We start from the raw sequence: 27,466 nt of genomic DNA, 5'->3' as shown, positions 1-27,466 counted from the left end.
AGCAGCATATGCTGGCAGGAGCAGGTGCCAAAGCAGCAGAGCCTGTGAGCGAGAAATGGAGAGGATCCCACCCAGGCAAGGTTCTGCTGGCTCCCTGGCCCCAGCTGTCCTTGGCTCCTGGTCTCAGCAACAGGGCAGCCCCAGCTGATCACACTGGCGTTTGTGCAAGCACACATGGCATTCTCTGGCTTTGCAGAAGTTAAAATATCATCTCAGCTGGTTTGCCCCCAACCCCTACCTTTCCTGTTTCACAGGAATGCTATGGGATCATACCCTATGTGCCATTCCTCCTCTTGCCACCTTGCTAACTGCACAGAAGGCAGCAAAATGTAAGGAGTCTGATAGTCAAGAGCCAGGCTCTGCAGCTACATCCCGAGTCAAGTCCAATATGTGGTACTTCCTGGTGTCAGGATCTGGCAAGTTCCAGCATGATAAGGTGTCATTTTCTTATCTGTACTTAAGCTATTCTTGACCATTCATTGCAACAATACATCTTCAAAGGACCTAACTCAGAAAATATCAATCCATAGTGATTTTTGCAGGCTGCATGAACAAATATGAAAGCAGGATCTCAAGGGGTCCTCAAGCAGGCTCTCAAAGGGACCATATTCTTTAGGTTACAGAAAAGTTACTTCTGCAACCCACTGAGAGTTCAGTGTCCTTATCCCCATTTCAGATGAGCTGTGGAGAGAAAGAAAGGGCTAGACCAAAGCTTCTTCCAGTGGGATGCTTCCCTCATCCATTCACCTCAAGAAATACGTGCTGAATATTGACTTCATGTAAGAAACTTTTGTGTATATCATCCAGGGTGTGGAACTGATATTGTATTTCCTGACCCCATAGAACCAAGAGTCTTATAGATATACAAATACTAATCAAATAAACCCACGTATAGTAATTCAGTTTTGTGTAAGGTTAGTGCAGAAAAACAAACAGGTTAGGGGCTGGGAAGGTGGTTCAGTGGTAGAGTGCTTGCCTTGCATGCATGAGGCCCTGAGTTCGATTCCTCAGCACCACATAAGCAGAAAAAGCTGGAAGTGGTGCTATGGCTCAAGTGGTAGAGTGCTAGCCTTGAGCTGAAGAGCTGAGGGGCAGCGCCCAGGCCCAAAGTTCAGGCCCCACGACCAGTTAAAAGAAAAAAAAGGGTAAAATGAGAAAGAGGCAGACAGTATATATTTGATGCGGCTGATTAGAAAAAGCCTCTCTAGTAAGATGATATTTGAGTAGAATCTTCTCTGAAGAACTCCCAGAAAAATCATTCTTCAATAAAGCAAAAAATCACACGGAGTCTGGGAACTGTTAATATACATGATTCTCAGGGAAATCATTTTCCATGCACCCTTCCTCTGTGTGACAGAATGATGTACAATGACAATCCTGAACTGGAACAAGTATAATTCACACACAAAGAGGGATGAACACTTGCTTTCCAAAACTGTGTTCTTTGCAGTAACCAAACATTAAGAACAAATAAAATCCTAGGAGTTTAATAGGTCTGTTTCTTCATGTTTACAGTCACAGTGCTCTCATTATTGATTTCAAATTAACTTGCATTCTTTGTTTTTTGTTTTGGAGACAAGGTCTAGTTCTATACTCCAGACTGGCCTCAAACTTATAGCCCTCCCTTCTCTATATCATGAATGTTGGGATAACAAGTGTGCATTACCACATCGAGCTTAAATCAACATTTCAATGCAGAAGTATGTGTTCCGATATGGACTGGTGCAGGAGCTCTCCTTAAAGCAAGAGAAAGAGCTAGAACAGTCTTATGTTTCTAGGTAACTAAGGCCTGGTATCAGCAGGTATAGGTTACACCTCTCAGAATTAACTTCCATGTAGAATATTATTCTAAATGTGGTACCTCTGGTTCATACATAAATATGAACATTATTAAACAACAATAAAAACAACAGTGATAATAATAATAATATCTAATTTTGACCTTAGATGTATTATTACCAATTAACAGTGATTTTTAACAACAAAATATACTCTGGAAGGAAAGACTATTTTATCACTAACACTATTTGGGAATAGAGGGACAATGAAAAACAGAACATCTCCTTATTGGTCTTATAATCGTGTCAAGTGTTTGCTTACTGCCCTAAATGAGGTGTACTATTCCCTGCACCTGTTTGTTCTAGTTGTGCCATGGGTCAGGAGAGCCATGGGACTCCCTCTTCTCATTTTCACACCCTCCCTCAAGGACCCTTCAGACCTTGGAAGACAAGAGCCCAGATGGTGAAAGTAAAGCAATCTAATACCGTTACTGACACCCATTGAAACTGAGGGTTCCTGTAGGTAGATGGGTATTCCCTTTGGAGAGGGAAAACACAGCTATTACCTGAGTGTTCTTTTGGAGCCTGTGTGTTCATCAGCAGGGCTGTAACTGGGAATAAACAAAGTATGAGACATGGTCTTGGATACTAGGTTGTTGCTATTTTTTTAATCAAGATGGAGAAATAAAATACAAAAACATATACAACTTCAAAAAGACTGAAAAAACAGAGCGAAGAAATTCAAATGTGCTTAGCACAGGGGTTCCTTTCATCAGGTTGAGATGAAAATGTCTCTTTGGGTTTTGTTCTGAATCTCAAATAGACAAAATGCCATGGGATAAAATATGCAGAAAAGGCAGAGAGGTTGAGAAGTTAATTGATTCATCTAATCATAAGAAGTAAAGTGAACCTATAAGGTGGCCAGGTTAGGAAATTAGATATTATACATAGGTAAAGTACCAAACACTTTAGACAGAAAGTCATCAAATTATAGTAGTATTTTAGAAAGATGTGTCTGGTGACAATGCCCACATGTAAGGGAAGGGGAGAGGGAAGGGTAATTTGGACTAGTCATAAAGGGATAAAGACCTGTATTTAGGAAATTCACCTTGGAATTGGATGGAAACTAGGAGTCTAACACCACAAGATTGAAACTCAGAGTTAGAATTTATTTTTAACTGGAGGAAAAGGAAAAGAAAGTGTCTGTAAAAAAAAATAGCCACACAATTAACGTCTAGGGAAGTTTTCTTCAGTTTATAGATGTAGTTTTCCTTGTTAATTATTCTGAGTTAAAGATTCCTTCCTGCCTACCTCCCTCCCTCCTGGCCAGAGTCAACCTAGAAGAAAAAATCAGAGGGATGAATCATGTCTTTGCACATTGTAACTGAAATCTTGATTTCTCCACAAAGCAGCAAAAGTGGCTCAACCTCATAAACAAGCAATGAATGCTTTTTCTTACCTGGTTAGCCCAGTCTTAAGTCAGATGATACAAAATAAAAGGACTCATTCAGGCATTTAAGATCTAACTTCTATTTCTAATTCTTTTACTTAAGATGCAAATAATTTTTTTATACATCTTATTTAAAAGCTGCATTTTAATTCATCCTCTGAAAGAGCTGTATTTGAGGGCCACCCTACATGTGTGATTTCTGTCATTTGATCCTCCTCTTCCCCTTTTAAATAATGCCTCTCACAGGAAAACCTGTATCTTCCCCAAAAGAAAACAAAACAAAACAGAAGTCTTGTTCTTGTTTTTGAGTTCCCTTAAAGGAGAAATGTAAGCACTGAGCACTTAAGGCAGACAGTCTATGTATTATTTTTATTCCAGGCAATTTGCTTTTCTAAGGCATAATTCAGATAACAAATTTGATGATGCTGTAGCCATTAAAATATTATGAATCAAGCATCAGAAGCTTGTGCTATCCATGCTTTTACAATGTATACCAACATTCATGGGAAGGTTTTTCTCCTAGGAGTTTAACAGAGACTCCACATCCTGTGAACGGATATGGGATTCTGGTTGCCTGGGGAGGGGAGAGCAGACAAGAGGCTGGATTTTTTTAAAGCCCTTATGCTTTAAGAAACAGGAGGAACATCCATTTTTAGAACTCCCCCCCCCCAAATAAAGTGATTTTCCCCCCCAGATTTCAGATTGCATCTCATTTTCTATAACTGGAGATTTTTAATTTCCACTGTAACAGAAGTAGGAAACTCTTTCCATTTCTTAAGAAAAATAAAACAAGGTGTAATGCTGAGGAAGGCACAGCACCCTTTTATACTTCATCCACAAGGTGACAGGAAAGGAGGAATTTCCCCCATCTGAGATCAGTGCCAGCCGCTGCCTGATTCGGTCTCTATCGGGATGATTTTCACACTTCTAAAAAAAAAACCCACATCTTTCTAAACATCATGAATAATGGATTGAGAAATCTGAAATCCCCTTGCTTTCCCTCCACAATTTAAATCAAGCTCTTTCAAAGCCTACATACTACATATTGATTGAAGCTTGAAAAAGGTTATAAATAGTAAAGGTTAAAATTTTTCCACAAAGGTAAGTAAATGAGGAACAAATACTTCTAGCCTATACAGACAAGAGTTGCTTCTCCTTGGCCCCATCCTTCATCATCACCTGTAATACCTTGAAGGAACACCACAAACAAAAAATGCTCATACTACTACTGTGCTTGCCTCTGAGCTCAACTTTGCACCTATTTCTGGCTTCCTTCAAACCTGGGATACAATGTCAAACGTGGTGCAGAATATGTGTAGTTTTTATTCTAAATACAATCTTCCTCTCATGGTAAACACTGTTGAAGTACTGTTTGCTCTCTAGGGGATTGACTTATCTGTAAAAAAGCACTGGCTGAGCAGCAAGTTCCAAGCTGGAGAAATGTTCCTGTTGCTTCAAAACTTGTGCAGATTACATTGACACTCCCACCAATGAGCTATATCAGGAGTTAAATTATGTGCTAGAAACAGGAGGTGGACACTGATGCAGAATGATAGAAAATTATGAAGAGAAGCCAGGTGCTAGTAGCTCACGCCTGTGATCTCAGCTACTCAGGAGGCTGAGGTCTGAGAATCGAGATTTGGAGGTAGCATAGACAGAAAAGTCTGCCAAGAGTCATATTTTCAATTAGCCAGCAGAAAGCTGGAAGTGGAGGTGTGGCTCAAGTGGCAGAGCAACAGTTAGGAATGAAAAGGCTGAGTGACAGTACAAGGCCAAGAGTGCAAATACTGTCCCAGTAGTACTGGCACAAAACTGTGAAGAGGAAACTTGAGACTGGATGGTGGAACGGGTTCTACATGGGCAAGGTAGCAAAGGTTTGAGGAGATGGGTAGGGTTGGGAGAGACGGGGGAGGATGATCAAAGGGGAGTCATGGATCAAGACAAACTGGCCGGTTTAAAGATAATAATTAAAATATTGAATAAAAATAAAGTACTATCTGCATCGTGTTTTATAATTTCCAAAGTACTTGTTAAAAAAGTAAAACCTTTGTGCTATCTTCTCCGCTTCTTATGGAGTTCTAGGTAACATTCACCTAGCAAATATTTATTGAGCCGCTAGTATGTGCTCAGCACTGATATGCAGGAGTGAGGGTGTAGTAATTAAGGCTTTTGCTCCCATGGGTTTCTGATTGAGGAGAGACAATTAACCCAAGCAGAAGTAAATCTAGATAAGAAAAGGTAGCATGAAGGAAACCCTTCAGGGGAAAATGCTGGAGTATGATATAGACTGTGGCAAGGCTGCTCTTAGGAACAGCATTTGAACTGAGGAATGGGTTTAGGGAGGACCACGCCATCTCAGAGATGGCCAGATGAACCAAAGGTAGTATAAATCCAACATCAATGCAGAAATATACGTGGTGTGGTTTGCAAACAAGGAGAAGGCCAGTATGGCTGAAACTGAGAGAGCAATTTATCAGAGATGTGCTAGAAAACTAAAGAGGTGTGAAGGGGCTGCCACATAAGGACAAGGACTCAAGATGCAGTAGGAGGAAGTGGAGCTCACGTTTGGCAAGTGATTGCTAAGCCTTGAGCCAAGCTGTAGGAATAGATGGCGCTGGGAACTCAAACCACGTTCTCCAACCACTGATACTGTTCATCTTGTATTGCTCAATGCTGTCTCGTCCCTCCTTACCATCTGGACCCAGCTTTGACTCACCCAAGTGGGCGAAGGAAACACAGAAGGAAGAGTGACTATCAGAATTCAACACTGGGTCCTGTTTACCTGATGGCTATCACCTAAGTGAGATTTACATAAGAGGCACATTTTTTTGTTTGACATTTATTGTATTGTACGTCCATACTGTATTGTATTATGTAGTATTTTTTGTGCCATTTCTAGGGCTTGAACTTAGGGCCTGGACACTGTCCCTTAGCTTTTTTCACTCATGAATAGCACTGTACCACTTGAGCCACAGCTCTACTTCAAGATTTTTGGTGGTTAGTTGAAAATAAGAGTCTCATGGGCTTTCCTGTCTGAGCTGGCTTTGAATCTTGATCCTCAGCTCTCACTCTCCAGAGTAGCTAGGATTACCAGTGCCTGGCATTTTAGCTGAATTCTAAAGGTTGGAATTTCCCTAACTGCTGAGCAAAATTGCTTTGACTTCCTATCTTGGTGGCCTCTGAACTGAAGAATCAGCTGACTGGCTCTACACTCTTGGGGTAAATGCAAGCATTGCAGATAGAATGCAATTATCTGAGGAAATGGAAAAGGTGACTGAAGAAGAAAAGGTAAACCATATTTAATACCTGCAGGAAATGAATCCAAATGGTCCTGATCAGTGTTGCAAGGACAATGAATTATCTCTCTCATTTCCCTCCACTTCTTTAAACAAGTTTGAATCCTCTCTTTCTCTCGCTGCTGCTCCATGAACTCAAATTGCTTTAGAAGCCTGTCATATTGAATTAGCAAAAGTGGATAGTAATTCAGAGGGGTGCCCAGGTGGCATTGTTGAAAATTGTCGGTTGGAAGGCTTCCTGCAGCATTATTCAGAGGCTCTCACTTACATTTATCTCCATGTGTCAGTCAGAGCAAGGAAGGAGATTTCTGTAAGTTAGGGTTAAACATATTTAAAAAGTCCATCAAAGAATTGAAAGTATCTGGATTGGGAATCTTAAGTGCCCAGGGGAGAAAACATCTATAGTTATTAGTTATTAGCAACCAGAGGAAGCAGGCACATAGACTTGGAGGAATCCCACCTGTGGTCACTTGACATGGGGCACAGCTATGTTGTGGATTGTGGTAGTCCAGCAGAATAGCCTGACCCTTGACCTTGAAATTAGGGTGAACGCACAGCTTGGAAGAATTGAAAATCCAAATAAAGACATGGAAAATAAACCACTCTTCTTATTGGACTCAATGGCTGATCAATCTCTTAGAAAGCCTGCTCGAGGTCATACCCTGTCAGGTAACCTTCATAGTTTGCTTTTTCTTGGTAATGTTGGAAATATCTGCATTCATTCCATATCTCTTGTGGCTACTTTCTAATATCTCACACTCCAGACTCTGATTTCTATAAGTAATCGATTCTGACCAGCTTTACCACTTACCCCAAGGAACAGTGGCTACAGAATAATAGGCACCCAAGAACTATGTAAAGAAGGACAACAAATACACAGACATAGATACAGACACATAACCACACCTACACCCACACACAAAACATTCAGACACAGCAGAGCCCATTCTGTGTTTAGCAGTATCGTCTGACTATTAAGACCAAAGTTTATGCAAGCTGCAATCTAGGCAATCAAGACCACAATCTATGTTCAGCTGCATCAACCAGAACCCACTCTGATGTCCAATGGCTCCTTTGCAGGTGGAATCTTGTCTGCTGGATAGCAAGGAAGCAATTTGCAGGTCTCTGTACAATGTAGACATGCTCCTTAGCAAGCTCAAGGAAAATTTTATTCAGCTCCTCAACACAGTTGCTTGGTCTACACGATAAATTTTAGACATCTCAAAAATTCCCTTAGCTAAAAAAAACTCTACTAATTTTTTTCTGCAATTTTATTTTTGAAATAGTTTAAGCCTACAGAAAGATTGCATTCATTGCAAAATTAATATTATGGATTGGTTGTCATCCTATTCTATCATGTCTATTTTTCCCTGTGTTTATGAGTATTCATGTACATATGCATCTGTGTACATGTACATGTATGCAAGTATGTGTGTGTCTGTGTGTATATATGCATATATGCATGTATATATATGTATATGTATTTTATGTGCATACATATGGACACAATAGTGTAAGACTACATGTGGGTATGCATATTTTGATTAGTTGAATATTCATTGTAGATATTGATGTACTTTATCCTTAACTACTTCAGCATGAGTCTCCTAAGACCAAGATAATAAGGATATTATCTTATTCTGCAATAATTACCCTCAGGAAATCTAAAGTTTGCAAAGATCCTATTTTTTAGCAAGCAATCCATTTTCAAATTCCTTCCATGTTCCAAACTGTGTTTTATAAATTCTTGTTTTTATCTTGACCCCCACAAAGGACCACACATTATAGTTAGTTGGCATATATCTTCAGCCTCTTTTAATTTAGAATGGATCCCCAGCCTATTGTTTTCTTTTGCTTTATGATATTGACATTTTTGCAGAATCCAAGGCCAGTTGCTTTGCATAATTTCTTTTCAGGTTTAATTTGTCTGCTGTTTCCCCTAATTATATCCAGGTTAAATTCTGACATTCTAAATACCAACCACAATCAATATGAAGATGAGAACTAACGGGTTTTCAAGAGGACATTTTAGGATGAATTACCAAACCCATGAAGAATTAAAAACCTTCTGATGGGCATCACATGTCCCTTGATAAGGTGGTCTCTTCTAAATTTGTTAACATGAAGTCTGATCACATCATTACTTTAGTGTGCACCACATATGACTTCATACTGTCTTCAAGATTTTGGTGACATCAAGTTCTATCTATGTGGATACTTACATATTCTCTTCAAGCACTTTACTTAAATTATTTCTTATCCTCAAAGATAAGATTCATTGAAAGAGTTTTCCTGTATGTTTTTTTTAGTACCTGTCAAAGTATGAGCAAATTAAAAAAGCAATCATATGTGTCCAAAGTGACCTAAATATTACCTGTCATGCCTGGGGGAACACTGAGCAGAGAAGGTGTGTGTGTGTGTGTGTGTGTGTGTGTGTGTGTGTGTGTGTGTGTATGTGTGTGTGTGTGTGTGTGTGTGTGTACACATGCGTATGTATGAGTTTATCCCTGTGTGAAGTTAGTTGGTCAAAAATCCTTCCCAAGAAGTAAGGAAAAAGAAGGTGCCAAGGTTGCCAGACCAAAGTGGGGACAACATCCAAACAACTGACAGAACCAGTAACTCCCCAGATACATGGCTGCTATATTTAGTCTTCTGACATCAGATTGATTGCTTTCTTGCTCATTTCCAAATCACTCAGCAAGCAAGATTGAAAAGAGGCCCAGGAAGTGCTACTCAGGCAAACCATGAGAGTGTGTCAGGATTCTTGTAACAGGTCAAAAAGAGCAATCCTGACATTTCACAGCTTCAGCACTTTAGCCAAAGAGTCAGAACCAGAGACCCCTGCTGTACTGCTCAGGATCACACATCTAGTGATAGGGTGCCAGGAACTCCATGTCTGACTCTAGATGTTCAGGCCTTCTCATTTCTCCATGATCTTCTGAATCCTGGACTCAAAATCACTCATAAATGAAACCACCTGTGTACACACTCCATGTCCAGAGGTTTTATAGACATGCATACAAAGCCACATACACATGTAGATATATTGATATATAATAAAACCACATAATCATTCTGGCTTTATGAGTCCCTCCCAGGCTCCCTAACTACCACAAATGCATCAAGCCAAAAAGAGAAGGGCATTCGTTTTCAATTCTTGCATCTTTGTGGCTCAATTAACTGTTTTCAAAGCAGGCAAAACATTACCTGCTTTGGCATCTCCAATAAAATTCAATTCCTCTTTTCATATGACAATATAGTGGTTCCAGAAATCCAGAAATATAATTTATTACTACAGCTTTGAAATCAGAATGATTCCTTCTGATAATTCTGTTCATAAGACATATAGACTAGAACTGTCAACTCTTCACCTGGTGGTCACCCAGCCCTAGATGTACCTTCCCACCCTGGTGACAGAGACAGTTCCTGACTCTTATGTTCCTTCCTATCTCTGCCTACTTTCATCACTCCATGAAAAAAAGCCAACCATTTAAATTAGTTGCTATAGTTTGGGAAAATTGGCAAGTTCAAATGAGAATAAATTTTTCATTAGTGTTTTCTTTGAAAATAGGAATACACACACACACACACACACACACACACACACACACACACACATATGGCTATAAGTCCAGCCCAAGAATATTCAAACATGTTTATCTTATGGTGAAGCAAACTACTGAAGTGTGTCATTTAAGGCAAGTTTTCTTTATATAAATTGTTTTATTACTGATAACATATTAGTTGATGTCATAGATGCACAGCACTGTAGGTTCTGTACAAATCAGTGCTTTGTGTTGTTTTGCACTTTGAAATCCCATATACTTTATCTTTTGCATTTAAAAATACTGTTCTGAGAAGATGTAACAGATTCCACTACACAAGAGGCTGTCAAAGATTCAATGGTAAAATTTCTGCTCTGGCTATTCTATGACTGACTCATGTTATTAGCCACATACTACCATTGAAGACATTTGCTGTGTGCCCAGTCCACTCACATCCGTGTGCACACCTCCTACTCCACTCGTAATCCTCGAGAAAGAAGACATTACTGTTGCTATCTGCACAAAGAGAAGGTAAGCAGCTGAGCACCAAGGGTTTATGCCTATAAGCTTAGCCACTAAGGTAGCTGATATCAGAGGATTATAGTTTGTAGTCAACCTGGTCAGGGGTGCCATCTTGGAGATTCTATCTTCAATTAACCAGCAAATGCCAGGCTGGAAGTATGGCTCAGGTGGTAGAGCACCAGTTATGCAAGTCTAAGATCCTGAGTTCAACTCCAGGAGGACCTCCAGATAGATAGATAGATAGATAGATAGATAGATAGATAGATAGATAGATAGACAGATAGTGTAGAAGACACAAGACCTTTTAAAATCAGTGATATACAGGTGGCCAGGAGCTAAAGACAAATTTGTGGTGGTGGAGCAAACAGTAATTTCCTAGTAGCTCAATAAATCAGTAGCAGTTTTTCAAGAAACTGTTGGTTTCTCCACTTTCAATGGGAAAAGACAATTTATCTCACCTGTTATTGTTGAAACTCTTCCCTTGTTCTTGAGTTCAGCACAAGTGTGTATTTGACAACAAAACAGCACTCTCCAATAATTAAAGAAATTAAAAACTGTGGGGGTTGATACAGTCAACTCAGGCTGGAGAAGAACGTGGCATGTATTTCAAGGCACATATTTTAAGACCCATATTTCTCAGTTCTGTTGCCCAACAGTTAGAAACACCCCTGGGATACAGGCAGTGTTATTACTTTTAGAAATTTTGTTCTTTTTTTTCCCCCCTTACACATCCAAAATGAGATTCAGCCCACCATTTGATATTGTCAATACATATTCTTCATTACACAACTGGCATGCCAACTGTTACCTAAGCACTTCAGACTCTTCCAACCCACACCCACCCAACATGAACTCATCTGCACTCAGAATGAAAAAAGACAAAATGAAACAAAATAAGTAGCATCCTGAGGAAACCACGACTCCATTCTCAGAAGCAAAAGCCACGTCTCAGACATTTCTTAGAATGAGAAAGCCTTCCAAAGTTACTATTTCACTTGAGAGGATGGACTGGGGGTTGGGAAAGATGAGAGGGGAGAATGGTAGAAGGGCTGACATTGATTAAGATGTATTGTACTCATAAATTGATATGTTGAGTTGCAGCTCCTTTGCACAAATGCACAAAATAAATATAAAATGAAGTCACCACTTTATCAGAAAAGAATCCTATTCTTCTATGGTAGCTTGCCCGTTGAGGATTTCAAATTAAGGGACCCCCAAAAGTCCTGCCAATATCAAGGTTCTATGATTCTTTTTACAAAAGAAGGAAGATCTTTTCTTTTACTAAACTTGACTTAATTAGGTTTTGGCAGGTTGACATCACAACTCAGCATCTCTTTATTGAGAAGAGTTCTAGAAGACCTTGATGAAATTGCACATGCTTAGAAACAGACACTAGTTTGCATGCTGAGTAAATAGGAAAGCACGCTGACTGCATTTATTTTACTACCATTATGTCTCCATGGGGTGAGTGAGCCAGTAAGTAAATGTTGTTAACATCTTAAAAAAATAAACATACATTCTCTCTCTCTCCATATATATATATATATATATATATATCACTAAAATAATTTATTTTTCCTTCTTATAAAAGTATAATTTTATGATTATAAGAAGTCTTTAGCATTGGAATAAATTGTTTCCAAAAGATCAAAATTGGATTTAATCTATTATTATTTTCTTGCAATGATATGATTTTGAACTCAGTGAGTCATACTTGTTGAAGTAACAGTCCTGTTTGTGTTTTTGGTTTGTTTTTCAGATAAGGTCTTGAGCTAACTTGGCCTGGGACTATCTTAAATTGTAGCTGGGGTTTATAGCCATGCATGACCATGGCCTGCCCTAAATTGGGTATTTTTTCACTTCATTCATTCGAGTTTACTCATTCATTCAGCACATTTTTATCCAAAGGCCCAGGCAATGCTAGAGTGACTTCTTGGTCCTTGACATCAATTGTGGCCATCTAAATGCTAAATTCATCTAAATGCTAAATCTATAGATGGAGATGTTTTAAACTCACTTCTGAGGGCAGAGCATTGGCTTCTCTGGAGCTCAGGTCTTATACTGGTCAGTAAGATAGGGCCCTGGACACCAGTAGTGGAAAAAAAATATTATTGCATCAGAGAGCTGAGATGTCAGATGGCTTGGATCTTGGAAAGGAGTAGAACTCTTAGGCTCAGGTCAGCACTAGAAGCAGTGTGGTTAGAATGCTGCATGGAGCCCCAGTCCTGGGAAGACCTGATCTTTGAAATCAGTTATGCCTTCCTCAAAGCCTATCTGCTTCTTGAAAACTCAATATGGCCATGTTCAACATAACAAAACGAATAAAGGTAATGTCAAGCAGACTGCACTGTGTTTTATGGCATTATCATAAGCCTGAAGGCCAACAAGGCTGCAGTTACAGTTTGTTCTACCAGGCTCAGTGAAGCAGGCTGGGTGCACCTCTCACTAGCGTCAGAGCTAATGTCCACCTGGCTCAGCCCCTCTACCAGAAACAATTGGCTTGATTCTCCTAGGGTTGGCTCATAAAAGTTTGCATGATAATAACCTGCCTGGAATGGAAAGGTATGAAAAGAGGGGAAATACACAAATGTATTGACAATGCTGACTAACACCAGGAGCAGCTGAAAGAACCACCATCAGCTCACAGGGCAGAAGTGGCCCTACTGCCCTGCACCCTTCTGGAACCAATGAGGAACGCTGAGGTGGATTCCTCCTGGACATGCTGAATTCCAAAACGGAATGCCAAGCTCCTTCTGACGTTGAACAAAATACAAAAGGAAAAACACACCTACCTTTCTTTTCCCCCCATCAATTGTTCAAATTAATGAGGCATGTGAGGACAGTCAGATGTCTTCGGATGACTTAAAAGGAGACTCGGAGCTGTACTGTGTGTGGCTCTGCCGGAGCTTAGGGATAATTCCAACATTTGTCAGGTTCTTTGCTACGACTCATTCGTTCAGCCAGGAATGGAGGATAGGAAGTAACAATAGGCATTTGGTAGAACACTAAGGTTCAGAGAGCTTAAAGAACCCTCATTTGTGGTCACACAGTTAAGGAGGGAATCACATTCAAACTCAGGAATTCCAATTATTGCATATCTTTTTTTTTTGTATTGTCCTGGGCCTTGAACTCAGAGCCTGGGCACCGTCCGTGAGCTTGCTCAAGGCTCGTGCTCAGTCATTGAGCCACAGCTCCACTTCCAGCTTTTCTTGAGTAGTTTATTAGAGATAAGGGTCTCATGAGTCTTTCCTGCCCAAGCTGATTTGGAATTGAAATCTTCAGATCTCAGCTTCCTGAGTAGCTAAGATTATAAATATGAGCCCCTGGCTCCTGGCTGTATGTTAGCGTTTTTAAACAAGCTTAAAATGTAGAACTCCTCTCTTCTGTGGGAGGCTGACTATAACGATAGATGGGTTCTGTTCTGTTGTTATTGTTTCATTTTAGTCTTAATTAAATGAAACAGACCATTAAACATCAGGAGTTTTCATATAAAATCTGGATTTATGACCTCTCCTCCCACCTCCAGGAAGAGCCTAAGCTCAGACTTGTGCTGGGACAGACAACAGAAAGAACTAAAAGAGGATTGCAGCTCACTTCCTGGACTCTAGGTATTACCTGAAGTCCATCCAATGTCCATTCTCCTTCTAGGACCTCAGGTTCAGGCTCATAAACCCTAACAACCACCTCTTTGGTTCCTCTTTTATCTGTGCTCATATCTTGTCCCTCCTCTGGGGATGTCCCTGTCTGTTTTGTCAATTTGCTCACGCTGTGTGACTAGCCTTCAGGATTCATTAAAATGTTCCTGTCTCCATGAAATCAATTTGGATAACACTGTAATAACTAACTGGGCTTTGGTCAGAGCTCTGAATATTTTCTTTGTTTTACTAACTTCTTTCATGTAGACATACTTAGTACTGAACACTGAGTATAACAGTAGATAATAGTTAATAAGAACAACAATGTTCTGCTCAATAATAATAACAATGATTTAGGTAATATCTATCGCTATCTGGCACTATCAAAAGTACTTGTTCAAATCATTTACATCTTTCACATTCTTATCATTGTACCTCATTTACATAGAGAAACTGTTAGCAAAGTTAAAAATGTTCCCATAGTCCTTACTTAGCTACTAAATGGCAGAAGAGAAAGGAATTACAGTTTAGTCTGGCTATCTCTGAGTGGTGGTTGGTAGGCAGATGAGCAGCTAGAAAGAAAAGAGAAAGATGAGGGAAAGAGAAATGAGCAGTCAGGAACAGGATGACAAATGGAGGATATGGGAAAGAGTTCTTTAAGTTATAAGAACAGAAAGTTCCTTGATGGGGTGGGGGCCTGGACTTGTAAATTTTGCAACCAGATTTTCTGGGGGAGGGGAAGCTGTGCTTTTCACTGCTAGTGTAAGTACTCTTAGTTGGTTGTTTTCAAGTCACCAGCATAGAGTTGGAGAGAGAAAATGTGGACAATTGCAAATGAGCTAGTATCAACTCAGCAGCAGGACTTATGGGATGCTGAGGAAAATGGCACATAAAGAGACAGAGAACAGATAGACAATAAAATACTTCTGAAACCATACCTACAACCAGGTACTACCCACAACCAGGACTTACTTTAAGTTTTTAAATAGAGAGGAATCTTGTCATATGCCTTTTGAGAATTGGACAAGTAAATTGCATTTCAAAATTTCCTCCATCTTTCTTCCATTTTGCATGAAAAGAAAGCAGGAGTACATCATATCACCCCTTTCCTACGTTGTCCCCTCCTGAGTAACTTTTCCCTCTAAAGCCTTCTACCTTAGTCTTTTGTTGCAGGTAACACTGATGCTCAGGATCCTAGAGTGTTGATCAACAAAGACATGAAAGTCTTAAACAAGAACCCATTATATGAAGTATAAGTAATAGTGCTGGAGAGCTGGGTGCTGGTAGCTCACACCTGTAATTCTAGCTGATACTCAGTAGACTGAAATCTGAGGATTGTGGTTCAAAGCCAGCCCAAGAAGGAAAGTCCATGAAACTCTTAACTCCAAATAACCATTAGAGCAGGCTTAAAGTAGTAGAGTGCTAGCCTAGAGGGGGGGAAAAAAAGCTCAGACATAGTGGCTGGGCCCTAAGTTCAAGCCCCATGACTGAAAAACAACAGAAACAAACAGCAGTCTTGGACATATCCTTGATACTCTAGATCATCCACTGGAAGGCACTTTTAAAAACATTTAGCCCCCAGTTACCCTGACTCTCAGCAAGTAGAGCTCCATGTAATTGACAGCACCTGCCGTAGGCAGGTAAGAACCAAGGAACCAGGTGACATTGTGCCAGGTCACATGTCCCAGTCAATAGTTCATATGCAGAAGTCATATTCTGAGATGTTGCCTCTTTCTGCTAAGTCAAAGGGTTTCTGAAGAGAGACTTTTCTCCTACTCAGCAGATTTTATTTCACCAGTTACAACAGGAAAAAAACCAACAACAACAAAAACAAGAACAGGACCAATCTGTCATCTCCCCCCAACACTGCACAATGACAATTACCTGTTTAGAAAACACCCTATAACCACAATCCCCTCTTCCCCACTCAGTTTAAGAATGCTTCCGATCCTGCGCTTTTCCCATGACTATCCATCCACCTGCTTGCACCAAGGCCATTTCCTGATTGCTAAGAAGTGGGCAGGGAAAGGAAGTGAACCTTTCAAAACTATTGTGGCAGCTCTGCTGAAAAGAAAAAAAAATGCTGGAAAGGAAGCTGAAACTTTTGGCAGAAATGCAATGTAGCCTGATAATTCTCCCTCACTTCAGGTGATATTGGCCAAGGCTACAGGGCACCTCGCCAAGGGGATCATTGGGAACTCAAATGTAAGCCAGTGCTTATCCGGCCAGGATTCAGGATTTCCTGCTACACCTAGGAAGTCCATTATTTCATTCTTACAAAGGCACTCCATAGACAGGCAGTGGCGCTGATATGGGCCCTTCTTTCACTAAAAGGTTATCTCCACTTCCCAACCAGTGATCTCCAAGAATAGGGCAGATAAAGTCAATTCCTTGGTGCAGAGGAGTAAAAATTGCTCTAGGAAGAAAAGATCCCTGGGAAGTGAAAAAGCAAATAAGACCCTATAGGGTCATATATAACAATTTACCCAATCCCAATTTGCTTATCCCAACTTGCATCTACTGTCTTGCAAAAATAACTAAGAGCCCTTTCATTTTCCAGAGTGTCCTTGTGATAAATGACAAATGACAGGGTCCCCCTGGTCTAGAGTTCTTGCGATCATGCATTTCTAAGATATCTACTAGTGGACCCTAAGACATCTGCCTATGAACTTGAATGGAAAAAAAGACAAAAACTTCCCTCATTAAAATGACATAGCAAAGTAGTATTTATTCTCTCATGAATGCCAGTCATAAACCTCAACTGTAATATTGGAATCAACAGCTCTTGCCACCAGTGTAATTAGGTATTTTTCAAATCATATTATTGTTGCTCTAGTTATGCATTTAGGCTCATCTCTACTCCAAAATGACATAGCCATTAATGAGTCCCAGTGGTACAACTTATGCATGCATTGCATAAGAGGCACATACATCACACATTATAACTAAATAAATGTTTTACTAAGATCTGCTTGTAACCTTGTGTATTATGTTTTATGCATTCAAGAACATAATGCTACTTACAAAAAAACATAATGCTGAAGTTTCCTAGGCTTCATCCGATTGCCAAAGCGCACTATGGGGTACATGAGGGTGAGAGCTCTGAATTTGGTGATTGAGAAGCTACACATTAATGAGGTATTCTGGGATGTGATAAAGGGGCCAGAGCCTCCAGCTGAGCACCTAGCCTGATCTAAGCTAATGCAGACAGTTAGGAATTATGTAGTGCATCTTTCTTTTACTTGTACACCTTTTTTCCTTAGGACTTATTATCTCCACTTTCTTTGTCTCCTCTGTTTTCCCCTTTTGTCTATGGGCTTAGGATGCTAAGGTGCAAAATCTTTCTGTGCCAACTGCTAGGCTCTCTTCCTTAGAATGAATAGTTTTCTTTCTTGGTCTCTCTTATTCCTCTTCTGTCTCAATACCTCTCCTCTGCTGCTTTTCTTTGCCTCTTTTGACTAAGCTGGTCTTATATCACCTTCCTTCATAGGTTTTATAGCAGAGGCTTCTGGTATGGATGATTTATACTACCTACACTTCCCACTTAGGAATGATGCTCATTACAATTGTAGCATGTATTTCTGAAATACAATAAAAAAATCCAGCTGGATACTTTAATAATGACCACACAATATTTCATAACATAACCTCAGCATCAATGTGTTTTTAAAAAGGGGTGAAAAGTACCCACCCTTCTTGATAATCCCTGTGGACCTCGTGTCTAGGCTAGACCAGTAGCCTGGACTAGGACTCTATTCAGTGGCCAAGTTCCATTGTAGCATACAAAAAGTATACTGCTTAGTCACTGCCAACAGGGAAGCCCTCAGAAGCAGGCCCGGGCACTGTTTCTTCAAATCAGAGCTGAGCTAGAAGACTGGGGGCAGATCCAGTAAAAGACCTCATGATCTTGGTGTTTTGGCTTTGGGTAGGGTACAGGTGCACTCTGCACTTAGCCCTACCCTGTCCTGAAAAAGTAATCATTCTTGGGAAGGTATTAAGTACTTACTCTGTCAATGATCTAGAGAAGAAAACAGGAAGGAAGGGAAGGAGGGAGGGAAGGAGAAAGGAGAAGAAATGAGGGGGGAAAGAAAAGAGGGGGGAAAATAATCTAACCTATCCTATATTTGAAAAAAATACTACTTTGTCAAACATTGCTCCTGGAGAGAGTGGCTTGCTGTAGATTTTTTTATATTTGTTTCCATTTTTTTCTAATAAAAGGTACAAAAGCACTTGAAAAAAATATACCTGGAAGTGTACTGACATTTGCACTGTACAAGCACTAACATTAAATGCAGCTTGGAGAGCTTAGGATAAAATGAAATCATAAATTTTGTAACCTTTCCTAATCTGTTCATTTATCCGCTTAAAGAACAAAATCCATTTGTATGGGGGGTAGTTCTTTTTGTTCCATATTTATTCCGTTATTTTAAAGAATTACATGGCCCTTACGATTACCTTGCCACTTTGAAGGAAAACTGTCAGTTCATGAAAAGCCTCTAGATTTCATTCTCTTCCAGTGGTTGACTGAGATATACTAATTCTTAAGTTTTTACAAAGTGTATGAAACATATTAAAACACTTCAGATATGAATTTCCATCCTGATCTCAAGCCATTTGTTGAACAAAGCTTCAAGTTACAATCTATGGATAAAGCTTTCGTTAACATTTTCTTCAAATTCTTCTCACAGAATCTTATTACTTGCCTTCCTTTGATATTAAAAATAGTCTAAGTCAGATGATGTACAGGTTGATTTTACTTTAATATGTCAAACATCCAACCTCCAAATGAGCATTATAGCTCATACTATGTATTGCATACATACCTATTCAATGTGTTCTGAATATAAAGTTTTAATTTTCCACATCCTTCATATTAGATGGAATTGTGTTGCTTGATACTACTTGTTATCCGAAACGTCAACAAACTCCTATTTGTATGACTGGAAAGAAACAGATGCCAGAGTCCTGTGCCAGCAGAGGTGTCATCTGGGCCTTTGATCCTATACCACACTGGAGTCACAGGAAACTAACAGAGGGACGTGGCCCACATGAATCACATGATGAGAGGCCAACTCCACCACCTCCCCCCCCCCCCCAAATCTCATCATGGGAAACACGGATGTATGCCAGGGTCACATGAATTCTCTTCCCCACTGAAACTATCTTCGGACATGTTCTCCTACTGGGGTAAGAAAACACTTAACTGCTGTAGTCTAATGAAAGCAGTGTCCCTGCCCCCAAAAGGCTTCCCTTGAGGTAATGACGTGATGGCTCTCCCTGAAGAGTGTGGCAGGTGTGCAACATTCTCCTACTTACATAAAAACAAGACTCTTCTAAGGAATTCACTAGAAAGTGAATGACCACCTCCCTCCCCCACCCCCCCACACAAGCAGCTAGGAGTTCTGTGATTCACATCCACCACATTGTGACCTATATCAGATGATAGGCTAAGGAAGAGGTAAGAAAGAAAGAAGAGGGGAGCTAGTGCATAGTGCATGAGCATTTGCTACAGGCATTTCTGTCCCACCAGGACTTGTCATCAGCCAAGTCTCCTCTCCTCTTCAGGTCACTATCCCCTTACCTTTGCTTGCTCCACTTCAGGGACTCCCCAGAACCTCTGTTTTGGTGCATCACAGCCTTAGTGCTGGAAATTTTGATCCAGGTGACATAAAAGCTACCAGGTTTCCACTGTTTACATGGAACTTTTGCCATCTTGATGAGACTAAGAAACAGCCTCTCTGTGCTCCCTGGCTGTTTCCTCCAAGACTTTTTCTTGGTTTTCCTCGTAGAGGAGGGCATTCTAGTACTATGGCTTTTGAAAGAAGACATGGGGTTTCCCCAGAAACCAGAATACCAGCCCACATGTGTGCATACAGGTAGATGGAATCCCCAAATGGCAGGAGAAAGTCCTCATTGTGGAAAGGGCTCAGTGGGTTGAAGAAGTGGAGAAGATGCATTGTTCCCATTTCTAAGTCCCAGGTGTAACCACTGGAGTCCATTGTTTTATTGCACAAAAGCTCAAGTCAAAGGCACGACTTCCAGGAGAAACCATACCAGCTCATTTCATTGTATGAAAAGCAATTTCTCTCTGATATCCTATATTGTCTCATATTTGCACAAATACTTGGGAATAAAGGCGGGACAGAACTACTCAACCTGATAGAAGGACTATGCAGAAATGGTTGAGACCCATTTCATCTTAATTAGAATTGTTAAAAGATTGCATGGTTAGTTAACTTTTGCTGCTTTGAAGGCTTGCAAATATTCTATTGCAATCTTTCTCAAAAGAGGCACATGGAAGGGGGCTGTGTTGTCCCTTGTACTGACTTTTTCCACATTATGTTCATGGAGAAGCATTTATGAAAAATTAAACAAAGAAAGCCATTTGTGGAAAAAATATTTTTCTCTAATTAATTTTGAGATGCCAATAAACAGCAGAAAAATGACCATAATCTATTTATGTATAAATATAGTTCATTTCATGAGGGTCAAATACAGATATTCTGAAGTACAGCCTATCATTGGATCTGGGTTAGAAAAGATGTATCTGGGATCCCTCTTAACTTTAACATTCTGTGATTTAATTTGCAGAAGTGAAATCACAAAATGAGTACCGAGAATACATCTAATTTTTTTTAAACCAGAAAGTAAAGCTTTATTCCCATTTGGACCTCTCATTTTGTCTTGTACTTCAAAGGAGGACATTTACTAACAGCTTTCCAATTCCTTTCCAATTCCTGTAACCAATTCCTTCCATGGATTGTTGTAGTTGCGCCCATCTTACCAAGGTGCACTGTTGGGGTGCACTGAGGCAGGTGACACACATTCCAAGAAAGGTTGGCACCCACCATTTGCCCCTAAGGTTTAAAATGAAGGCTAAGTGGTCTTCATGTGTCCTTGGAGACAATTAAATAGGCCTGAGAGTGTGCTCTACCCACCCGAGGAGCCAGCCTCTCTGTGGACTGGCTAGTTGAAAAAGAAGCAAATACTTTCTCTGTAGTTTGGGCTTCTCATCTATAAAATTATAAAAAAAAAAACTTTATCATCCTTCATGATTAACGAAAGTACATAAACTGGAGGAAAGTGCTTACCACACAATAAGAATTTAAGAAACATTAAGTAGTATTCACTATTATCATTACGAATCACCCCAGAAGAGAGGAACAACTTGGGCGGAAAAAAAAATCCACCTGCCATATTTCTGGAGTCTTCTCTCAGGTTGCCCAGTGATCTTTTCTAACCACTTTCTGAGACAAGGGGAAGAGCCTGGAGCACAAATCCAGGTGACAAATATTCAGAAAGAAAGCAGCCTTCGGGTGTCAGAAACTAAGTATTATGGCGTGAAGAGTTTACAGTGGGGGGATCCTACCTCAGGTTTCCAGGCAATTCGGAAGCTGTGTTCTGTTCTGTCACCAGCCAGGCCCAGCCTCTGAGGTGTGGCCTCAACTCTCAGTTGTTGCTCCAGGACCCTGAGTTGAGTGGATTCCTGCTCCTCCTGCTCCTTGGGGCCCTGGTGAGTGAGGCAGAAAGCTAGCTGCTTCAAGGGTGGCCCAGAATGGCAGTGACCCTCATGCAGACTCCTCCCAGGTGCCCTGGACAAGCCACGTGTCCTCTGGACGGATCTGACCAGAGGGTCCAAATAAGCCACTGTCCGAGTTCTGCTTGCTCCCAGCTAGCACAGGAGAGCAGGAAGGCTCCACAGGGTGAGATACAGAAGATTGTGCCCATGTCAGGCCCGGCTAGGGAGAACCTGAGAGCTGTATGGGGGCTCCAGATCGGTACAACCTCCAGTATAACCCCCAATACAACCGCCTATGGGGGCGGTAGGAACCACCAAAAAGACTCAGCCAGAAGTGTCACTTGGAGAGGGGAGGGGCATGCGCCTCGTGTGGGAGAGCAAGGTTAAGTGAGGTGCTCCCCGCCTGGCTGTCCAACCATGTGTGTTCCTCATCTGGAAAAGGTAGGTCGGTGGCTGGGGGGTTGAGTGCTAAGCAAGAGAGGCGGCTGGCTCTTCTTTGCAACAGCAGACTAGCCCCCCCCCCCGCCGCCCTCCCGCAAACTGTCTTGCACTCTGAATTGCTAGGGTGCAAAGGAGGAGCTTCGCCTTCTTGCATTCACCAAAGCATCCAGAAAGGAATAAGCAAAGGGGTCTACCTGAGGGCTGCGTGGTGGGTAGACGCACCTTTGCCCAGGGCCCCGGATCGGGAAGGTGGGTCTCGCTTCCTCAGCTGCCCACACCCCCTTGCTCTGCGTTTTCCTCTCACGCCCTGCCCTCCAGCTCCAGCTCCAGCTCGCCTTCTCTGACGATCCTACCAGTGGAAGCACTCGGCTTGGCTCCCCCACTCCGTTGCTCCGCCCAGGTGCGATTTGTGGGGCAGCGGGGGGGGGGGGGAAGGGGGGAGGGAGGAGGAGAAGGTGGGAAGGTGGCTTCCACGGCAGCCTCCGCCTTGGCAGGCTCCTCCCACCGCTGGGACCCCTGCCTATTTGCTGGGCTTTGGGGACTCCCCTTCCGACCTCCAGCCCCCACCCTGCACCCACGTATTCCCCTAATGGCCAGGAATTCCGTTCCCACCCTGAGGCTTGTGGAGTCTTGTTTGATGCCCAAGTACTGGCAGGGAAGGTGGGCATGGATCTAACCCACCGCGCTGCAGAGATGAATGGGTGTAAAAGCCAGAGGCTGCCAGAAAAGAGAGAGGGAACTACGCTTTTCTAAGACCCAGAAAAGCATCCTTATCCCTGATCTGACCATTCAGTCACCGCCCAAGATGCCAGCGCATTCAGATGATAGCTGAGGAGGTTTGCTTCCACTCTCCAAGAGCGAGATCGCTGCACCAGGCACCCAGCAGCTCACCTTCCCAAATCCGCCCCCTAGAACCCCGAAATTCCAGGGCTGCATTCCACCCCAGTGCTTCCCCAGGTTACCCAGCCCCTCCCCCATCTGCATTTGCACACCCAGGCCAGAGCCCTCAGGACTTAAAAAATCTCTTTTCCTCCTGCTCTGGCCATTCCCCTCGCCTTCATTAGGAGAGCCTTTCCCTTCCCCTCAGATCTCCCCCTCTCCCCAGCTTCCTCCCACATCCCCACCAGCAATCTTTTCCTTCCCCGCTTGCTCACTTACTTCACGCACCCACCCCGCGCGCCCCATAGCTGCACATGCCGTTCCCGAGGCGCACAACCCAAAGCCACTCCAAGGGTTTCATTCTGGAGTTGGATGGGTGGCATGCTCCAGGGTACTAATCCACCCCCAACCACCACTCGGGATAGAGCTCCAGGAGTGGCCCGCAGCCTTGCCCCTCTCCACGCCCCCCCCCACCCCGACTCCGTTGTCACCATCACGGTTCCTACCCAGCTCCTACGGAGCAGGCTGAGGGCACTGCCGGGTCCCGAGAGCCCACGCCTCGGGAGCGCCGGCGAGCTGCGGCGAGTGCACAGTCTCGGAGAAGAACACACAGATCCAAACGGGCACACGCGTCTCACAAGGGGAGTTGGGGGAAGGGCGCACGCGAGAACTAAACGTGCAAGTGCACCGCACACGGGGGTGAGCATCGCGCGGGGAAAGGAGGGGGGGTCACAAAAGTTTGCAGAGTACTGCACGGCAGCCAGCTGCACCAAAGTGGAGAAAGCTAACAACGCCCCCTCGCCGGCTGATGCCTCTCCAAGGGTCTGTACCAAAGGGACCAGAGGTTTGCACAGCCACGGCTCACAACTGAGGGCGATAGTTCTCCTCCACTTGTTCCCAGAGGGCCAGACAGCCGCAGCACCACCGGGAAGAGATGATCCCGCGCTCTGCGAAAAGCAACAGGCGGCTGCACCTTACCTTGCGCCAGCCCCGGCTTGAGATGGCTGCTCCATCCTCCTGGCGCAGGGAGGAGGTGTGGGGTGCGTCTGCCTAGGGGTGTGCGCGCAGTCAGGGCTGCATCGGCCGCCACCTCCAGCCGGCTGCCAGCTGGGCTGCCCACCCCTTCCTCCCCTTCTCTTTCCCCAGCCGGCTGGTGGGGCTCAGATCCTCGGCCACGGTTGGCTCGTGGCGGCGGAGTGGTTACGCGGTGGCTGGGGCGCGCGGGACGCAGGCAGTGCGTGGCGCGACTGGCGTCTCCGGGCGCCGCCACGGAGCGAGGGTGCGGCCCCCGAGCGGCCGTGTGGGGCACGACTTGGTTCGAGCTGCTGCGGTGGTTGCAGCAGACCCGGGCGCCGGAGCCTCGCAGGAAGAGGAGACAAAGACACAAGAGAGGCAAACGGCGACTGGTCCTAAAATGCAGTGGATTCAGTCACTAGAGAGGAGTCGCCTCCAAAGCTTGGCGTAGAGACGAGGGAGGAGGGGCGAGGCTGCTGTGGACTGGAAAAGCAGCCTGGAAAGAGCGTGACCGACCGAGCTTCCCTATTGCTTAGTCTGCGCCTTTCCCTTGCCTTGGCGTGGGGAGGGGGGGGGTGGTGGCGGAGGGGGGATGGGTGGGTCTGGAATGGAGGCAAAGTGCAAGGAGTGTTTGCTTTGAGAGGTGTTTGCTTTCACCTCCCCCCCGCCCCCCGCCGCCCCCAGGTTCCCCCGGCACAGTTCCACAGTTCCTGCAGGTTGTTGATGGCCCCATTCTTTCCCCTGTTTTTGTAACTACTGAGACCAGAGCTGTATTACTCTCCATTGTCTTCAGTCGGGGGGAAAGTAGATGCTTAAAATCCATGGCACACATGATTACCTAATGGGTGCCAAGCACTGTGTGAGGCTGTAGGTGGAGAGGAGGGGTTGAATAAGATAGGATTTCCTCCCCCAAGCCAGTGAGCTCTCAGGATGAGTCAGGGAGGTCCAAATTTTAAGAGTTGTGGTTCCTAATCCTGATCCCCCAGTTTCCCAGAGGAAAAGATGCTAGGGTTCAATTTTTCACTTTTCCTTTCAGGCAGAATGGGAGTGTTTCTTAAGAAAGTGTGTGTGTGTGTGTGTGTGTGTGTGTGTGTGTGTGTGTGTGTGTGTGTGTGTGTGTGTGTGTGTGTGTGTGAAAATAAAGGAAATGACTGGTTTTCGCGATGTTCTTACGATTTTAATTATTTACTTTTCGGTGTCAATTTAGGACAGAGGAAGCTGTGTTGTCAGGCCTCAATAAATATCACCTTCTTTTCCTAACTCTATTCCACTCCCTCCAGATCCCCAAGCAGAATTAATTTTTCTCTCTGACTCTTTGCTTTTCTCTATCTCTTCATTCATTTATGAATACCCCATTTTTATTTGTTCCCAATTCAACATCCAACAGTGGTTTATACCTAATGAGTACTGAAGGAATGTTTATCCAGTTGAAGGTCATTTTCTCTCTCAAGACTAGCTAGATCTTAGAACTGTCTTTAGAACTGAAGTGACTCAGGTGATGACACCTTTAAGAATTTCTGAAGGTGGGGGCTCAGGGCTATATCCACAGCCAGCCCCTAGGCTGGAAATAGGAAGGTCTTTCATTCATTTTTGTTCCTAGGTAATCTTCCTTCTCCCATTGATTACCACAATTTAAATTTCTGAAATCTCAAAGGCAAAAGAAAACCATGCTGTTGAGGAACTGCAGAGAGGAAGAATTATACATTCTGCTGCCGGCAGCCTGAACAAACCCATTTCATGGGAAGAATGACCAAATAATCTTTATCATTTTGTAGCCTGTGTCAAGTGTGTTGAAAACCTGCCAACATTTTCTCCTTTCCAACGAGGTTTCCTTATTCTGAACACATCTTAGAACAGGTTAGCAGTATTGCATTGTTGAAAGGTAAAGAAATAGGTCTAGTAGTTAGGGATATCTTAAATCATTTTTTGTTCTCTATTTCACCTTCTGTTAGTTACAGGATGGAGATTCCAGATCAGAGAACCCATTATATAAGATATTAGATTCAGTGAGTTCTGATACATAATTTATTTCTACAACTTTATGATGTCATTTGAAAGTTCAAGTTATTTTTTAATTTTAGCATGTAAAAATTGAGGCTTTTGGGTCAGACACAAATACAGATGAGTAATTATTACATATAAGGTAATTTGACATAATTGGTCAGAGTGAAATTTGGTATTTATCATTGAAGCCATTAAACTTTTTGCATGCTACTGATTCTACTTCTGAAATTTCCTCTTTGGGAAATAATTAAGGATGTGCAATAAAATTTATCTTCAAGGATACTTATTGAAGTATTGTTTAAACTGGTGCACGGTTGGAAGGGAACAAAACTAAACTCAAACATCTAATAAAAAGAAAATGTGAACTATTTCACACACACAATGGAATATTGGTACAGATATTAAACCATTGTAGTAGACTATGTAAACCATTGTAGACTATGGTCATGTGTAAAAGTTATACTTTTCATTGAAAAATTCCAGATGCATAAGATGACATATGAAGATGAAATCAGGACTTAACATACCTGGTTTTAAACCAAGCATTTTTTATTTTCTGGCTACATGGTTTGGGTTCTGAATCTCTAGTTTCTCAAATATATCATTAGGTTGATTCTATTTAGCTCCTAGTGTGCTTTAAATGAAATATATTTGTGAACCACTCAATACACTTAATAATACTCGGTAATAGTCATCCATAATACTCAGTAGAATTCCAATATAGTTTTCTTTGGCAATGATTAAATGAGATCAAGGTATGTTTTCTGACTAAAAATATATAGTGACTTATGTCCATAATAGTGTACACTCCACTATCAATAGTGACATTGTACTAACACTGGTATCATGAGTGCCTTTCAAAAATTTTTAGAGTAATCATAAATAGAAATAATGTAGCAAAAATATACAATTTGTTTCTAATTTAGCCATCTTAATTAAAACTTAAAAATGTGTGCCTACAGGAAACCTCTGGACATGCTTGGTGGCTTTCTGCTTTAATTGATTCATCAACAAGTCACCAACATGGCTTGCTGACTGTTGGTGTCACCCATTCTATAAAAAGGATAAATGACAGGGCATCAACTTTGTCACCTCCAATATAAACTTAGATCTGTTTTGTAGCAACCAGGAGTCAAGTCCAGCTCAGCAAAATATGGGGCTTAATGGGAAGAGCTGATTGGCTGTTATCCTGGCTTTGCTTGACAGCCAATTAAAAGAAAGAAAGAGGAGAGAGGATGAATCAGAAGCTATATTTGTAACTTTTGATTAGTGAACTAGAGGCATTGAAGGGTCACAAGACTCCATGACCTTCACATTTCTAGTCCTGCAACCCCTCTGGGTCAGAAGTAGATCTTTCACAAAAGTTATAGGTATTAAAAATAC

General features: G+C 42.3%; 1 protein-coding gene across 3 annotated transcripts in view; it reads right to left on the bottom strand.

The window, feature by feature from the left end:
* Lrrc3b (leucine rich repeat containing 3B) overlaps window positions 1-24,461 on the bottom strand; it is an 83,990-nt gene extending 59,529 nt beyond the window's left edge. Inside the window, exons 1-2 of one of the 3 annotated variants that reach the window (XM_070018391.1) lie at window positions 24,044-24,461; window positions 21,596-21,736 (exon numbers count right to left, since the gene is read on the bottom strand). The gene's annotated coding sequence lies outside the window, so the exon portion shown is untranslated. Of the gene's footprint in view, window positions 1-21,595; window positions 21,737-22,380; window positions 22,522-24,043 lie in introns of those variants that run through there. The other 2 variants (XM_070018392.1, XM_070018393.1) reach the window with 2 other exon arrangements.
* Between the last annotated feature and the right edge of the window lie 3,005 nt (window positions 24,462-27,466).

Source organism: Dipodomys merriami, unplaced genomic scaffold (assembly GCF_024711535.1).
Source record: "Dipodomys merriami isolate MVZ:Mamm:240054 unplaced genomic scaffold, mDipMer1.0.p SCAF_13, whole genome shotgun sequence".
Lineage (NCBI taxonomy): Eukaryota > Metazoa > Chordata > Mammalia > Rodentia > Heteromyidae > Dipodomys > Dipodomys merriami.
Note: the sequence above shows the minus strand (reverse complement) of the source record. Positions and strands in the feature narration are given on the sequence as shown.